Below are 18,816 nucleotides of genomic sequence, written 5' to 3' on the forward strand. Positions count from 1 at the left end.
AATCTTGGCCCTGACTCCTCTCTAGTCAACCTGTCTTATTCTGGAAGCCCTAGAGATTGAAAAAGACCCTGACAACTTCAATAGGTAAGATGGCTATATACTCATTGACTCTTGGAAACCCTTTATCCACTGTCTTTTCACTTAATTGATCGTTCTTTGATAATCATCTTGTTTCTTCCTTCCTCCAGTATTCAAACCCCTCTACTTTTCCCTTTATATGATCTTTTCCTCTTCCCTCTGTTTGATTGAACCTCTTGTACAAGCTCCCCTACCTCCCTTCCCCTTCCTTGATATTATCTTTTTCGACTTTCCCTTTCATGTGGCTTATTGATTTCTCAAACTTTGTCATCCCTCTTTGATCTTAATTTTTTTTTTTTTTTACCTGTGCTCATTGATTTCCCTGCCTTTATCATGTCTTATTAATATATCATTAATAAATTAGAATATACTTTACTTTATTTTGAATATTCTTCCTTATTCCTAGATTTTTCCGCCCCCCACTTTTAATTTAGTTCCCCACTCTTGGTCAGTCACTAACGTCCCTTATCTTTATCCATAATAATTATAATATTTTGTATACATAATAATAATGTTATTATTTACATAGGCTTATTATTATTATTATTATCATCAATTTTAATTGGTTTAAAAAAAAACGACAACAATAATAATTTCGACTGCTTGTTTAATCATCCTCATTTTATTTGAGCTGAATTCCCTTTCTAGATATTTGGTCATCTTAATTTTTTTTAATCACATTATCAATATTTGTGAAATCCAATTTTTTTCTCTATTTAGTGATTAACTTTCATATCAACATTCAAATAATTGTTTCTTCCCTTTATAACCGCTTGAATACTATTTTCTTATCAGTTATGTGTCCCTCATGATAAATGGTGAAGCCACACCAAAAGTTTTAGAAATAATATTAAACATGATTAAGGATTATAGAAATATAAATAACAATAATAATAACAACAAGAGCCACTTGGTAGCATGTCACTGTTTTATTTTTATACATAAACTATATGCATATAATATTTAGTTTATTTAGTTAAAATGACATAAAATTTAAAATTAAATTATAATAATTATTGGAATAATATTTTATTTTAATGATTAAAATAAATTCAAATTTAATATTATTTAATAAAACATAAAGATTCGTAAATTTAAATATTTAAATATTTACATAATCATGTTGAAATAGGCCTCGTAAATTTAAATATTTACATAATCATGTTGAAATAGGCTTTTTGTTGGAAGGTCTTATATATTAACTTGATATTTAACTTAGTTATAATTTTGAAATTAAATTAATATTAATATTGTAATTAAATTTTTGCATTAATTAAATATAAATTACAATCTTAGTATTTTTTAATTCAACCATTATCATTTTATAAAAAAATTTACAATTAACTTTTTAAAAATTACATTTTTAAACAATTTTATTAAATATAAAAATTATCTATATAATTTATTATAAGATGGTTATTATTATCATTCCATAAAATTTTCAAGAATCTTAAATTTTTACAACAAACTTTCTGAAAATTACATTTTAAAACAAATTTATTAAATATAAAAATTATTTATATAATTTATTATAAAGATTGCCATAATTATTATTTAACCTTCTTATGATTAATTTTTCAATGCGGAATATCAACAAGATTAACACATCAGCTAAGAGCTCTTTCAAATCTATTTTTGGAACACTGATAGTTTTCAATATCTTTAATTATTTCCTGTTTATTTTTCATAACAAAGGGACCATATTAAGCGACTAGTCATTGAGTGGCTACCCTTTAATCATGGAAAATTTTAGGAGTTAATATTCACAGGTGGGCTAATTTTCTATGATTTTTCCAAAAAAAAGATTCGCCAATTTCCATTTTTTATAAAAATGATTCACCCAAATTTTACAATATAAAATTACTTTACCTTAAAAATAGTCAACATTATATAGATATTATATATAAATTCATTATAAATTTGAATAATTTTACAATTACATCTATAAACATTTTATAGTTTGTATATTAGGGACTAATGAGATTCACCAATGTTTTTAAACTTCAAGATAATTTTCCATCCTTAATTTCTCGGCCTCCAATTAGGACAAATCTGCAAGGATTATTTGACTTGTTCTAAATACTCAATCCATTATCGGAGCCCAATTGAACAATGTGGTGACCAGCAATAGCTGATGAACTAAGATTTTCAAAAAACACCTCACCTTCTAAAACATATGCAAATGCATTCCAACCCTCTGGAACAAGTTGATGAGGAACAACTCCTCGCTTCATTGTGAAATCAAAAAACATTGTTAGAGTTCATTTGTATACAGGGGACTTAATGCCCAAGGCTTCTCCAGTTATAACAATTGCTCTAACGCCATCTTGCTGGATCTTTTGTATATCTTTACTTTTCAATTCTTGTTATGCAGGTTCAATCATGATCATCATACAAAAAACCAATTCCTTGTAAGTAAGTACCTGAGTTAGAAATAGAGAATCTTAAATAAATTACCTTGTTAGAAAGTTAAATACTTAAATTTTTTCTTTTGATGAAAGATTTACCGAGAGTTGTGTTGTGCCCTACAACAACCCCCCATTTCATATCATGTTTATTTACAAAATTATCATATGAAATGGGTCCCTTTAGAAGTTAGTTGGTATCAATATTTCATTATTTGAAAAAGGTCCGCAAACCAAATAAAAACATTATATAAAAGCCTTTTGAAAAACCCATTTGATCAAATAAAACAAACCTTTATCATTGCGATAAAGCGATCGCAAGATCGCATATCGCAATGACATGAGGTACATAAATAAGTGGCACATTGGTCTCCGCCGATGCGATATCAATATCGGCTATCGGCAATACTTTATGCACATTTTAAAGCGCCCCCATGCCATTAGCCCCGATGCGATGCGCAATCGGTGATCGGCTTTCGGCGGTACTCTTTACGTAGTCATAAAACACCCCAACCCTTTCACCCCGATGCGATGGAATATCGCAATCGGCAATCGGCAGTATCCTATGCACAATAATAAGGCGCCGAGGTCATACCCCCGATGCGATGCGATATCGCAATCGGCAATCGGCGATACACTATTTATGCACATTGTTATGCCCATTCACCCCGATGCGATGCGATTTCGCTATCGGCGATCGGGATTTCAAAATTGTCAACACGAGGATTTAAGTGTTCCCGACACCCGATTATGATATAGCGCGGATTTCAAAAAAGCCGTTAAATGAAGGGATATCATGATTTGTTTCATATTAAAGGCTTGATCCGTCCAACAATGATTCGCCTGCGCACAACCGCCAAAACGCCCATAGCACGCTTAAATGAATCATTCGGCCGATTAACGATATAATGGGCATTTAAGATTGGTAGGTTTTAAACGGCCATTTAATGTGATCGTAAGTCCTAAAATCCTCCCATGGATTGTGTCTGCGCCCATTTTAAAAGCTACTCCCTTATTACGCATCTGTCAATATTTCTCATCACTTGCAAGATTTCATTGCTATTTCTCTGTATTACGTATATTTGCGCCTCTGTGCAGAATTCATCCAAAGGAGAAAGCTCAAGCAAAATGGGGAAGAAATCCAAAAAGACCACAGGTGCTTCCACTACGCCAGCTGCAGGACAAGTTCTCACTGACAAGAAGAAAGGATTAATTTCGGATACAACATGTTCAGGTCTCGGCAGAACTACTTGGCAGGGTACCTACAACTTAATCGAAATTGAAGAACCTACGGTGACAATAGCAGAAGCCACTGCTGATTCCACTCGGAAATCTGAGTGCACTCTTAAAGATTTAGCTGACTCCTTCCTTCACCGGATAGCAGCCAGGGAGCAGATTCTCCCATACACAGATGTAGTGCGTTGGGCAATTGAAGAAATCCCAATCATGGACAGAACCTTCAGCACCAGAGACGGGAGGATTTTCGGGTCGTTCAAAGCTGAGGACTTGAGGCAAATGTATCATTTGCCTAAGCCAGAGAAGATATACAATAAGGCGTTCCTGGAAAAATTCGCAAACGAGAATGAAGTTGAATCCGAACCCATCCGGGATTGGAGACAAAATCCGGCAAAGCACAAACATGAGTCTTCTGGTAAGTACTCAGTTGATTCCCTGGCTTCTCCTTATTGCTACGCTGGAATAATGATGTGTAGATTGTGGGGATTGCATGACTCATCCAATTTCACCATAGAGATGGTTCCTTTAATGGAAGCTGCATGCAACAGTCTAATAATGGATTGGGCCACTATTCTCTCAGATAAATTAGCCAAAGCTGTTCTTGATTTTAGAAATCAGACTGTCATCTCTGAAAGAAAAATTCCCCCATTCTATTACAGTGCATATATTTTAGATACATTGTGTTTCAATTCTGAATTTCCCGTGCTCGGCTGGAGGTGGACGCCACAAGATCCCACGACTATCCACATATACCATCAGAAATTGTGGAAGTCCTCTTACAAACACCATCTGTACCAAGTCTGCAATGGCTTTATGGTGCCTATTTATTATTCTATTTTTGATAAACCCATTCCCAAGATTTCCTATCAAGCTTCGTTTGATTTAACAGCGATAGGGAGTTGGTTTGGAGAGGAAAAATTCACTTATGTTAGAGTTTTCGGTAGTCAAGCCAAACCACATGTTCTCCCCTTGTACATACCAGATAAACTGCTAGCAAGAGAAATCGCTTATCAGATTAGCGCTGAGAGTGTTACACAGACTCTCAAGAAGAATAAGAAGCAGGGCTGGCCCTCATTTCCTTTCAGATGTGGTGTTTATACTCTGCATGATCTCAAACATGCAGAAAAGGAAGCCACAAAGATTAAATCATTAACTCTGGCAACTCTTCCAAATAGGCACTTTGATCCAAAGAAAGTTGCCTATAATGCACTAGAACAGGCCAAATTGACAAAATTTGAGCATAAAGAAGATATGTTTGACGACCTGTTCTCTTCAGCTGAATCAATAAGTCAGGTTAAAGAATTCGCTAGAATGAAATATAATGATGAAGGGTTGACTGAATTTAATAAACTTAGAGAACAGAGGTTGCAAACTCTGCCTCTAGATTTACTAGCGACAACCCCGGCGACATCATCAAGCGAGCCTGATCGGCAACAGTCAAAGGAACCTCCAGTTATAACGAAAGAACAACAGAGACCACAGGAGGAGAAGCAGAGAAGAGAAGAAGAGGAAAAGCTGAAGAAAGAACAAGAGGAAAAGCAGAAGAAGGAGCAGGAAAAAGTGCGAAAAGAACCTCAAGCTGAAAAGGAAAAACAAACCACCATTGATGTCAATATAGATACTCATGTTGACCCTAAGTTGCTCAAGGAATGGGAGCAATTTGATTCCATTATTAGTGGTTTGGAATGCTCGAAGGACACAGACACTTCTAAGGTAGCTGATACACAGGAAATCACTTCACCACAGGTTCTAAGCGGAACCAGCGGCCCACCCATTTCGAAAGAGGTAGAGGTAATACCAAAGGACCCCTCCGACCAAATCATTTTGCAGGTAGAAGATATTCCTCCCCTGGATGTCTTCTACAGCCCAAGGCATAAAGCAGTGGTTAAGCGACAAAGGAAAAGAAGAAGGACTGATCAACCTTCCCTTTTCCCAGAGCAAACTGTTACGGGCAGCGTGGTTTGGAAGGAGGAATTTGACCCCTCCGATGACCTGACAAAACTGTCGCAGTATGCGGGAGCCTATTCGGCAGCGACAATCGATAAGGCATCAGAGGTAAGTCTTCTACTGAAAACCAAGGATCAAGAGATTTTCGCATTACAGGCAGAGTTGGCTGAGACAAAGCAGAAGGCAGAGCAGGCAGAGCAGCAATTGTTGACACAACAGCAAGTGAATAGTCAACTAACTCAACAATAGCAGGCAGAAAAGCAAAGGATCGACCAAAGCGCGATCCAGAAACAGAAGGAATTATCGGAGGCATTGGCACAATTAAGGGCAGCAAACGAGCAAATGATGAAAACAAAGGATGAGCAAATTGCTCAATTGTCATCGCAGCTCGAAAAAATAAAGGGCGCTCCACAAGTGGCTGAATTCAGAGCAGAATCATTACAAATAAACATTGCATTAATATCCCAAATTAAGCTCCTGTGTCAACAAATTGCTCAGGCAGAGCCACTGTGTGAATTAACGACATCCATAAATCAGCAGGTAGAGAAGGCCAGAAATGAATTGGATCAAGCCGAAGAGATCATAACTGCATTTCTTGACTGGCAAGATTCTGATCAAGGGAGAGCAGCAAATTTGCCCAGGATCTTAGAAACACATAAAGATATACTCTTCACAGAATGGCAGTCTCAGATGATGAAAGCAGAGAGGGCGGCTTCAAGATGTAAATCAACTTCCAGCAACCTAGTTGAACTAGTTAACAACACTCTCTACTTATCAAATATGATTTCCCAATGTACACCAGGAAAGTTGACAACAACAAACACATTGGAGCAATCATGTTATCCTGATTTAGAGGAAAAGGGGAGATTAATCGCTGGGATTAACAGTTTAACCTTTGAAGCATATTGGCTCTTCCTGATTAAGCCGCATACACAGAGAGCCGCCCTTAAGTGCCTAACAGATGCGATCGGGTATATAATTCCCGATATTCAGGATGCCACCTATGCCGCCCAGCTCAGTTCGCGCCTCAACAAACCTCCTAAAGTAGAGCCAATGCTTGCGATAAGTCAGCTCAGATTTAAAGGCAAGCAGCCTACTTGATGAATCATGTCGCTGATTGCCAGATCGCTGAGGAAAATAGGATCAAGATTTATTGATACCGATTTAATAGGATTTCAGTTTAATAGATATTTAGATTAATTTAGTATTTATAGACCCTTTCATTGTTTTGGAAAGGGTCGTAAAGTTTTGTACCAGACTTAAAGACTGAAGTTTGCACTATTGTGCTTCAGTCAATATTCTTTTATGAAACTGGACCAGTTGTTCTTAATTCAACAAGGAAGTTTTTATGCAATTGTGCACTATTGTCTTTGTTGAGAATGTTTCTGCGTTGAAGGAAGAATTACAAGTAGCGATTGATATTGGGAGTGTCAAGTAGCTCATATGGTATTTCTATCTATGTCTGAATTCATTCCTTTCATATGAATTGCTATGTGATTATTCTTGCTATTATTGATTATATGCATGCGCTGTAACAACAGATCTATATTCATTCCACTATTGGATGTTTTATGATGTGCCTTTCTTTTTAATCATGTATATGTCAATGATATAAATGATAAGTGTGGTAATATCGCTTTAATCGCTTTGCTTAACTATTTAAGCATAGTAATCATGAATGAAATAATGTCTATGTCTGTTAAATAGAGTCATCTATATGCCTGTTTATAGACACAGATCATCAAGCGCTGCACTTTAAAGCTCAATAAGTTCCCGGGATAGATCATAGTTTATGTATTCTTGTTAATAGTTTTAGTTATTCGCTCACCGTTAGCTTAGTTTATAAATCATCCATTCATCCCGTTTATCCATTTTTGGGAAACTAGTCCCATTATCCCCAGTCGGAGCCACTATTCCAAACGGAAAAGGAGCTGTACTAAGGTCCGGACCGGGTGGTTATCCCCGATGTTGTTGCAGCGATTTTCGAGGCATCAACAAGTTGCAAGCCATGTTGGACCCCTTTGCTTCGTGGAATTTGACAGTGTGGACTATACCTCTCCTAGTTGTCATCCACGCACGACCCATTAAATTTTTACTCATAATATTATTACAAATTCTAGTTACCTACGTCTACACTCAATGCTCATATCAATCCTTCTTCTTTGACCTTAAAAAACTTCACGAAAACAAAAAGAAAATGAAAATTTTCCAACCTGGAGATCACCAATTTTGATGGTACCCTTGTGTCCTGCAAATTCTTGATGCGTAAAAGCTCTCCATAGACAAACCATATCTTCTTAAATTATTTGAAAAAGTTGGCTCTCAAATAAACATACACATGATTCACATTAGAGAAATTTTGCAGTATAAAATGGGCCTCAAAATAAAAATGTACAACAAAAATAAACTTTACAAGGACCAATAAGATTCAAAATGACAATGTCAACCATGGGGATGATTTGTCATTTTTGGAGTAAAAAGGTAAAAAGATAAAAAATAAATAAATAAAAGAACTATATTTTAACTCGTATTTTTAACTTTTCTCAGTGGTAACACTTGTTGGATGTGAAATTTAATTTTGCATCCAAGGAGTACCCATGATGTGTACTTTCGATGGACCCTACTATACAAAAAATGTGAAATACATGAAAAGAACATGATTTCAATCACGTTTTTTCATGTAGTAAGGTTCATTCAAATTATGAAACATGGTTACTCCTTGGATGAAAAATTAAATTCCACATCCAATAAGCGCTCTTGCTTGAAATTTGAGTAAAATCATAGGGAGATAAGTTGAAAATACGAGTTGAAAAAATAGGTTTTTTTTTTTGTCTCCTCCAAAACTTTATCAGGTAATCTAATATTATTTTATTATTTCCACTATTATTTTATAATATTCCTTAGGAGACCCATTTTAGACCTCTAAATGTTTCTAAGGAACCCTCACACAAACCATCAACCATTTTAATTGGAACCGGTTTTAGTCAGTTATGATGTTATAAAGTCCATTCCCATCAAAAATTTTAGGCAAAGCATGACATGAAACATCATTATTGAAATAATACAATCACCAACAAAATGTATTGGTGTTTATCCTAACTTCTCGACACAGAAGGAAGCAATTTCCTCTTCCAAAATAGAGAAAAGAAATATATCCATGTTTGATAAATAAACAGTTGAATCCATGAAAGTACTAAGTATTGGAAAATGAATCTTACCTAAGATGGGTTTACCTTGCACTACCTAACTTGCATAAGTATTTTGAAGTCAAAACTGATTCTAGTAGATATGTTATGGGGGTAGTGTGAATAGAAGGGGGGAGAATGATCTAATATCATTCAAAGCTATTCCATGGAGCAGTACTGAACTACCCAAAATTTGACAAGGAACTCTATGCCTTGGCTCAATCAGTGAAGATGTAGGAGCAATATCTATTTGGTAATGAGACCATCATCCATAATGATCACCAATATTTAAATACTTGAGCATGTATGTGACAATCTCAAAACCTGGACAACAAAAGGAAGGACAATACAGTTAGTTTGTAGCAAAAGAAAAAATAAAAAGACCTAGGCTTCCATAGGATACTACACACACCCAATAGAAAAATCAAAGTGTTAATAGAAAAATAAAAGTTTTAATAGAAAAATAAAAGTGTTATTGAGTTTTTAAATTGGAAAACTAGCAAGATGAGAAATTGCAATCCAAATAAAATTCACCATTAAATAGACAGTCCTCTTGACAAACCACATTAGTGAAATGACAAAAAATCAACTCAAAGTCGACAACTTATGTTCTAATCCGATCAAAACCCATCATTGCTATCGTAACCCACCTATAGACCAACATAGCTCAGAGGAATTTATTACACGAGAAGGGCAAGAGTTTGAATCTTATCATCTGCATTCTAAGAGAATAAGGTTCAATTTAATTGCAAATTAGTCAAATAAGAAAACTCACCTGAAAATTTGTCTAGCATGAGGAAAGGATCCAAATTCTTCAATTTAAGTTTGCTTTCAAATAGATATCCAAAAATTCAACATAGAATGATGAAATTGAAACACTAGACGTTTGAAAAGAAAAAGAAAAAACGCAAAAATTTCTAGATATATTACCTTACAATGCTTCATCTAACAACTGCACCATCTCCCTCCATATCAGTATTGGAAGAGCAAGAAAACTACCCATTTTGATCTTTGAAAGCTTTCAAAACATTGGGCCTCACGCTCTAAGTAGTGAATGATGATACGCTGCATCAGATACCTGTACAGGTCGATCAAAATTATTTTCTTCTCGTGGAGCGGCAACATCACGTTCCTCGCCATTGTTGGTGCAGCCATTGGAGGAGTAGGACCAGACCCATAGATTGATGGACAGACGACCAAGCAATTGTGACAAACAAATGGAGAGGCCGAGGGTTGGAATCCTAGTTCTGAGTGTAAAAATGAGCCTGCATATTGGCCTAATAACAATATGTTGTAGTCATAAAGTCAACATTTAATGAGCCTCCGTATTGGCCTTATAGAATTATGCTAAATTGGTAAAGTCAGTACCTGGATATGCTACAGTTTTGGGCTTTGGAGCTTTGATGGGGCTAAGGTCATTCCTAGAAAAACTAAAAACTCATAGTCAAATATTGCAAAGAGCTAAAAATTTGTATAATGTTTTTAGTATGGTGGAGGTTTAATACCACCTAACATTCTTGTAACATAATAATAATAAAATACTAAATTAAAAAATATTCTTTACACTAGGGGAGAGGCTTCTATTCTTGTGCAGGGACCAGTGGTTATTATGGTACTGGTCCCACACAAACATCAAAACATGACAAAAAAACATTCATAATTAAAACATAGATAGATAATATTAAGTTATATAAGTTATTCAAATATGTCCAAAATGGGCCCATATATTGATTGGGCTTATCATTTTTCAATACTAGCCTTTAGTATCACAAGTTGACAAGACATCCTATCCCCAGTACCTCCAGATCTTATTTAGAAAAAAAGTGACAAAATTAACAAGCAAAATGTCCATCCCATATTATCCAACAGGACACATATCACATCAGACCAACCCCAATAAATATAAATTAGGGCAACTATGACCAGAGTTCATTGCTACCTGCACAAGAATAGAGAATGTATGTGTCAGCCAAAGTTGCATATATGTTAATCAATGCAACCTGCTCAAAGCAATAAATGACACCAACACACAAGATTTAGGAATTGAACAAAAGAAAACACAAAGGAAAGCACAAGGATGAACCATAAGAGTTTATCAGCCATTGGATGACATCTAATTCAATTCACAACGCACATTTGAATTCGGGAAAAGGAAATCCATGTCAATCCTCCCTTCCAATCAAATTCAACAACAAAAACCTATAAAACCACATCACAATTGCTTCATAAAATTTCATTATACTCATTTGCAACTGGATTCACTCCATCAGAGACTATGCACATTGTAATCAGGTTTGAATAACTCAAGTATTTTCTTTCTGTTTTTTTAAATCTTCTAGTAATTCACAGTATAAACTTCAATTTTTTTCCTTTATTTTTAATCTTCCAAATATTCCATTAATTTACCATATGAAAAAATTGTGTGTTTAATTTAGCTTATGTGTGCGAAATTGCAGACAAAAAACCATAGCATCTGAGTCAATAGGGAACAAATTAATCATGCCCAACATGCAATTTAGCTTCTGTGTGTGAAATTGTAGACAAAAAACCATAGCATCTGAATCAACATAAACAAAACATTAATCATGCCCAACAAACACGACAAAGACAAAAATACCAGAGCATCTCAGTCAAAACACATAGGCCTAATATTTCTATCAAACACATAGGCATGTTATTTTTGTCAAAATAATGCTGAAGTCCAGTCATGCCGTAATGCGAAACTCTAATGTATAAGGAAGTCTTGCCCAAAAAAGACAACAAAGACAAAAATACCAGAGTATCTTAGTCAAAACACATAGGCCTAATATTTTTGTCAAAATAATGTTGAATTCCAGTCATGCCAAAATGCGAAAGTCTAATGTATAAGGCAGTCTTGCCATAATGCGAAAGTTTAATGTATAAGGCAGTGAAACTGGTATTGTGTTCCATAATTCTTGAATTGTGAGTATGGATTAGATCATCTCTAAAAGGTGTTTTTCATCAACAGATTCAAACTCGCAAGTTTGTCTCTATGACCCACCAAATGTGCTAAATTCACTCATTCTCTCCACTCCATGCATTTTTTTCTCCCACGATGACTGCAAACCACAATCTGAGATAAGGATTTCTATGGCATCATAACATCTACATATTGCCAAGGTTTATTGTTTCAAAGTGCAACAAGCAACTATGGTTTCATATCAGTGATTGTCATTGTTGACAGGTAATCACTGGGATTGGGTGAATATTTGTAAATAATGGAGAATAGGAATATGAAGAGAGGCTGGGAGGTGAAGCCCAAGAGTCTCTTCCTCCTTGTATATATCCATGAGCAATCTTAATGAAGAATCATAATTCATTTGAGGAGTTACGTCCTGCCCTAACATGGTATCAGAGTCAGCTCCTTTTTCGGCATCCCTTTATGCCCTTGTAACTCCCTTCTGCCATTTTTTTTGCAATCTGTCATATGCCCCTCTCCTTTGACAGAATTGTTTTCCTGCCATACATAACCTTTGCGTCCCAAATATTTGCGTGAAAGTTGTCAACACAATCATTGGTTGTGTTTTCTGCCTCCTCATATATCATCGTTGACCATCACAAACCACTGTGTTGTATATTCATATATCAAAACTGTGGTTCGCTCAAAATTGCGCATAGTCGATGTGTTAATATATACATATATCCCATACCACCTACACTGCCATTCACGCAGACTGTGGTCTTGACACTATATATGCACAGCCGCATTCGCCTTCCTCCGACTGAAACAGCTGGAATTCTATGAGAATACAAAGAGAAATTGCAAAAATCAAAGGGAAGGCACAGGAGGTCGGCGGATCGAGTCACGCGAAGGTGATCGTGATAGGACTGCAGCATCATGGTAAGAGCATTTTAATTAATTCCATATTCTGCGTAATGTACAAAGAAACAGGGGAAGAACTCCTTCTTAGAAGTGAAACTGACCCCCTTTGAATATGTTTCATCAAATGCGTTGAAAATCTGATGATTTTATTTACATATCACCTACTCCCCGGTTATTGTGTCGATTCACTACTTTATTATTTTGTCATTGAATAATACAGGTATCCTAAACTCATACATTGGTTAATACTTCGCCTCCAGTTCATATCTCCCTCCTCATACCTCTGCCTCTCCCAACTCCCGGGTATAATAAATATCTCCACAGACTGTTGAATGGGACCTTCCGGTCATCACCTCCCCCATATATACACCCCACTCCCATTTTATGTTTTCCATATACCCTGCTCCCATATAACCCCTCCACCATATAAACCCTTCCCCATAAACCACCTCCCCCACATAATAACTCTATTTTGATATATCATAGTGCATTTGTTTTACACATATTACTACCAGAACTGCATTGTTTTTGCCAGCAGAAGTTCAATTTTTACATAGTACACATTTTTAAATGCATTCATTGATCTCTATAGTTGTAGCAGTTCTCTTTGGAAAAGAGAACTATCTAGAATGGTCGTGGAAGATAAAACACACTCTCATTTTCAATGAGCTACGGAAAGGAGTTTGTGTAGGAGAAGGAGATAATGAACCTACAAAGCCCACCTTGGAGAAAGAGTTCGCCATTCGGGAAAACAAGAACGACAAGGCCTATGCCTTGATTGCAGCATTTGTAAATGAAGAGGTGAGTCACCATATTTCACCATTTTCAAATGCTTTTGAAGCCTTACAGAAGTTGAAGGAACTCTATGACTCACACTATGAACTTGAAGTTGTCCAATTGATGATTAAATTGTTCAGTCTTGAATTGAAAAATGATGATCCTCTTTCTTTAGCATCAGAAGTAAGATCTATTATGCATGATATCAAAATCAATGGTGTTCAACTAGACATTCCTATAATATCTTTTGTCAAAGCACTTTATCCCACTTATTCAAATTATCTTGATTCATTGCAAGCAAATGGAAACCTCAAAGATATTACCTTTGACTCCCTTGTGAAGAAATTTGCTGAGAGAGAGAGATTTTTGGAAGAAGAAATATCCTCAGTCTTATGAAGAAGTTGTGTGTCTTGCACATAGAGAGAAGAACCATGCTCAATATTTTTCTAGAGGAAGAGGAAGAAGAAATTTCAGAGGTGGGATTGGGGGGGGGCAGACACTCTCAAGGAGAAAAGTCTGATCTTCATTGGATACGTTGCAATAGATATGGACATGACACATCTACAATAAGTTGCCTTGGGAAAAAATTGAGCAAGAAAGAAATCAAGCCAAAGGTAAAACCAATGACCAAGAGAAAGGTAAAGCACCTGAATCTGCTCACTATGTTGTGGCACATTGTAATATTGGAGTAACTGAAGACTTGGTCAATGCTTCACTTCTTCTTGGAAAAATGATTGGTTGCTTGATTTAGGGGCAACTTGACACATGAATTTTAGAAGAGATTTTTTTGAAGAATTTACTAGAAAATGTTGATGGAACAATATACTTTGTAGATAAATGAAAACTCAAGCCATCAGGGCTTGGCACAATCAGGCTCAAATTGCCTGGTCTTCCAATCTTTCTTCTACATGATGTTTTATATCTCCCACAGTTAGGGAGAAAATTGCTGTCCTTGGTCCACATCTGCCAGCAAAGACACTCCATTCATATGTTTGATGGAAAGTTTGAGGTTAGAAAAGCATCATGTCACTCACTTGTCATGTCGGGGATAGAAGAAGAAAGACTTTTGAAGCTACAAGGTACCTCTGTTCGTGCACAAAATTTCTCATATAGTTCTCATTATGATGAAGGTACATTTCCCTCAAGTCTTTTATGGCATGCTAGATTTGGACACTTGAACTATGACAACCTTCGCTTGTTGAAGAAAAATGTTGTTATTGGTTTGCCTACAATTCCTATGAAACTTAAGAAATGTGATGCTTGTATTCTAGGAAAGCATAACAAACAATATTTCTATGATTCACATTTTAGAGCACATAGAAAACTTGAACTCATTCATTCATATTTATGTGGTCAAATGCTTGTTCCTTCTACAAATGGAAATAAATATATGATGACATTTATTGATGACTACACCAAAATGTGTTGGGTTTATTATTGAAGAACAAATTTGAATTCAAGAACTTTCATACATGGATTGTAAATGATGCATAATCTCATATTGGCTCTATTCGCACTAATAATGGAAAATAATACACTTCAAATGAATTTGAAAACTATCTTCACCAACATGGGATCAAACATCAAACAATTGTGCCTTATAATCCCCAACAAAACAGAGTAGCTGAAAGAATGATTAGGAAAATCTTAAATGTGGTATGTTCCATGATGTTTTTCAGGAATGTAAAATTGATGTTTTGGGTTGATGCAATTCTATGTGCTGTGTATGTAAAGAATATATGCCTATCTAATGATATTATAAACTCCTTATGAAATGTGGTATGGTCACATCCCTTCGGTAAAGCATCTCAGGGTCTTTGGTTCCACTTGTTATGCCTTGATACCAAAGGAACAAAGAAACAAACTTGGTGCAAGGAGTTGTAAGTGTATCTTCTTGGGGTATTCAAATACCTCCAAAGCATATTGTCTCTATGATGAAGTTAATAAGAATTTTGTTGTATCTAGAGATGTAATCTTTCTTGAATCTTCCAAAGCTGACAATGTTGTTGAGCGAAAACTTGATCACTTGGATAGATTCAGACATGAAAAATCATTTCAAGAATTTGATAATTAGATTCCACATCTTGAAGGGGGGATTCCTATACTAGATCAATTTGTGGAATCTTCTTCTGAAGCACTCTCTCCCCCACATGAAGCTCTAGCCACTGATGATACTTTGAGTGATGTGATTGACAGAATTGGGAGACTCAATCTTGATTCAATCCAAACTTAGCCAATTGAGCAGCCTGGGCCATCTCAGAAAGTTCCTTCAAAATGGTTGACAAAGACACTTGAAAGTGTTCATCCTGATGAGGCTAGAAAGACACGAACAAGAAATTCAACCAGGTAAAATGGAGGTGATGTAGACGATTTTGATTCACCTATTGATATGGATGTTTCTTATGATTTTGAATTGAATTTGTCTACATATTTTGAACCAACTGCCTTCAAATAAGCCGTTTCTCATGATGAATGGAAAGAAGTGATGCAAAAGGAATATGATGCCTTGATAAAGAATGACACTAGGAAGTTGGTTGATCCTCCATTGGGAACCAAACCAATTGGCTGCAAGTGGGTCTACAAGAACAAGTATAAAGTTGATGGCTCACTTGACAAGCACAAAGTCAGGCTTGTGGCAAAAGGTTTTTCACAAAAGGAAGGGATCAATTATGAGGAGACTTTTTCCTCCATAACAAAATGGGCTACGATTCGGACACTCTTCGCCTTGGCAACTCAGAATAGTTGGAAAATCCATCAAATGGATGTAAAAACTGCTTTCTTGAATGGAGATATGAAAGAGAATGCTTTTTTGTCCATGCCAGAAGGATTTGTTATGAAGGGCCATGAAAATAAAGTATGCAAACTTGTGAAATCCTTGTATGGTCGCAAGCAAGCACGATGAGCCTGGTATGAAAAGTTAATTGAGCGTCTTTTGAAACTCAACTTCAACCATTATGATCTTGATGATGCAACCTTTTTTTCAAGAAAGTTTGAAAAATAGTTGTATATCTTGTGGTATGTGTAGATGATCTTTTGATGATAGGGAACAATGAGAGCTACATTGCATCCACAAAGAAGGAATCGAGGAAAGGTTTTGAAATGACTGACTTGGGCTATGTTCACTACTATCTTGGTATTGAAGTAATTCAACATATGAAGTCTATATTCCTCTCTCAAAAGAAGTACATTGGAGATCTTTTGAACAAATTTGACATGGTTGAGTGCAATCCTTTGACTACTCCAATGGAACAAAACTTGAAACTCACATCCATTGAAGGTAAAGAATTTTAGGATGCAACAAAGTATAGACAACTTGTAGAAATTCTCAACTACTTGACTACTACTAGACCAAACATTTCATTTGTTGTTGGAATCCTCTCCAGGTTTATGCAAAATCCTTGTGAGGGACATTGGTCTGCTACAAAAAGAGTTCTAAAGTACTTAAGGGGAACTAAAGACTTTGGACTCAAGTATACACAGGTGGGCGACTTCAGCTTGATCAGATACTTTGATTTAGACTTCAATAGAGACAAAGAAACTGAGGTATCTAATTCATATTATGCTATGAGTCTTGGATTGGGATTTGTCTCCTAGAGGAAAAGCAAACAATCATTTCAAGCAGATTCCACAACAGAGACAGAATATGTGGTAGCAGCTGAAGCAACAAAGGAAATTGTGTGGCTCAAGAAAATTTTGGAAGATTTGTAGGAGAAACAAGTGCATTCAACTCACTCATTATTGATAACACCTTTGCAATAAAGTTGGCCAAGAACCCAAAATTCCGTGATTGAATGAAACACATCAATACAAAATACCATCTAATTCGACATCATGTTGAGGCCAACAATCCATTTGTGCCATTGTTTCACTAATGAGAAAATTCTAGACATCTTCACCAAAGCACTTGGAAGAGAAAAGTTTGAAAGGTTCAAAACAATATTTGGACTCACCAACATCTCTTCAGATTAAGGGGGGGAATGCTGACACCTAATAATTGGGATTGGGTGAATATTTGTAAATAATGATGGAGAATAGGAATATGAAGAGAGATTGGGAGGTGAAGCCTAAAAGTCTCTCCCTCCTGGTATATATCCATGAACAATCTTAATGAAGAATCTCAATTCATTTGAGGAGTTACCTCCTATCCAGTTACAACATCTTCTCCAACCCAAGAACCACCTTTACATGCTCATATTTTCATTTTTTTCTCTTCTGTTAAGGTTTTAGGGTTTATAGGTACTATTTGTAGACTTGTTTCATTCTCTTTATGTTTTTCTTTTAAACTATGTCTAGATTTTTTATTTATTCTGGTGTTTTTTTTAGGAATTGTAAGGCTCCGTCATAATAGCCCTAAACTAGAGAATACCATAAATTAGAAATTGTAAACAAAATTCGGCTTCTATGTGTGAAATTGTAGACAACAAACCATAGCACCTAAGTCAACAAAAACAAAACATTAATCATGACCAAAAAAGGCAACAAAGACAAAAATACGAGAGCATCTGAGTCAAAACATGTAGGCCTGATCATTCCTTAATCATAGAAATTTAGAAGCTCGTATGCAATAATGTGGATGTTTGGTCATGTCATGCCTCTAAGAAAAAATGAATAAATTTGTTTCAAAGTCACGTGGAATTTTTTGGTCTATTTTAAAAGGAAACTGTAATATGTTAGTTTTCAGTTAGTTGAGACACAAATGGAAAATGAACACAAGGTAGTTACAATGGAGGAGACATCTTCATAGTTGCTAAGGAATTTAGTTATGTATGAGCAACAAAATCCTCTTCCATTGCAAGATGTCAAGGCTTTAGTTATCATTTTAAAGGAGGCATGGTGGCAATTGTTATGGGTAATCCCCTCTAAAACTTCTACATCTCAGAAGACTAATCATTCTGAATCAAATCAAAGGAGATTTCCATTACAATCTACTAGAAGACTAATCATTCTGAATCAAATCAAAGGAGGTTTCCATTACAATCTATCAGAAGGCTAATCATTCACAATCAAATCAAAGGATATTTCCATTACAATCTATCGAAAGAGAGAGTCAGCATGTTAACGGCTAAACTCATGGCACAATTTCATAATTGGAAGCAGTTGTAGCTGACAATATAGAAAACTGGAGTGTTTTAAGATACAGTCAAACACTAAAACTTTTAGTCACCTTTTTCAGTGACCTTAACAACAAATGAATTTAAAACTTATTTCAATTAACTAGCACCTATTCCTAGCATTTGTAAGGAGATAGTTTTCAGTACCCTTCCCTTTTTTTCTAAGGTTGATCAAGATATTATGGATTTGATGCCCTGCTCAGGATACATGATTATGTTCAAGCTAAATTTAG

At 35.6% G+C, this 18,816-nt stretch overlaps 1 pseudogene; it reads right to left on the reverse strand.

The window, feature by feature from the left end:
- Positions 1 to 1,685: 1,685 nt before the first annotated feature.
- LOC149188655 (pirin-like protein) lies at positions 1,686 to 9,991 on the reverse strand (annotated as a pseudogene).
- Positions 9,992 to 18,816: the final 8,825 nt, after the last annotated feature.

The sequence above is a fragment of the Pinus tabuliformis genome, chromosome 3_1 (genome assembly GCF_031772625.1).
Source record: "Pinus tabuliformis cultivar Carrire ecotype Pingquan chromosome 3_1, CPIR1, whole genome shotgun sequence".
Classification (NCBI taxonomy): Eukaryota; Viridiplantae; Streptophyta; class Pinopsida; order Pinales; family Pinaceae; genus Pinus; species Pinus tabuliformis.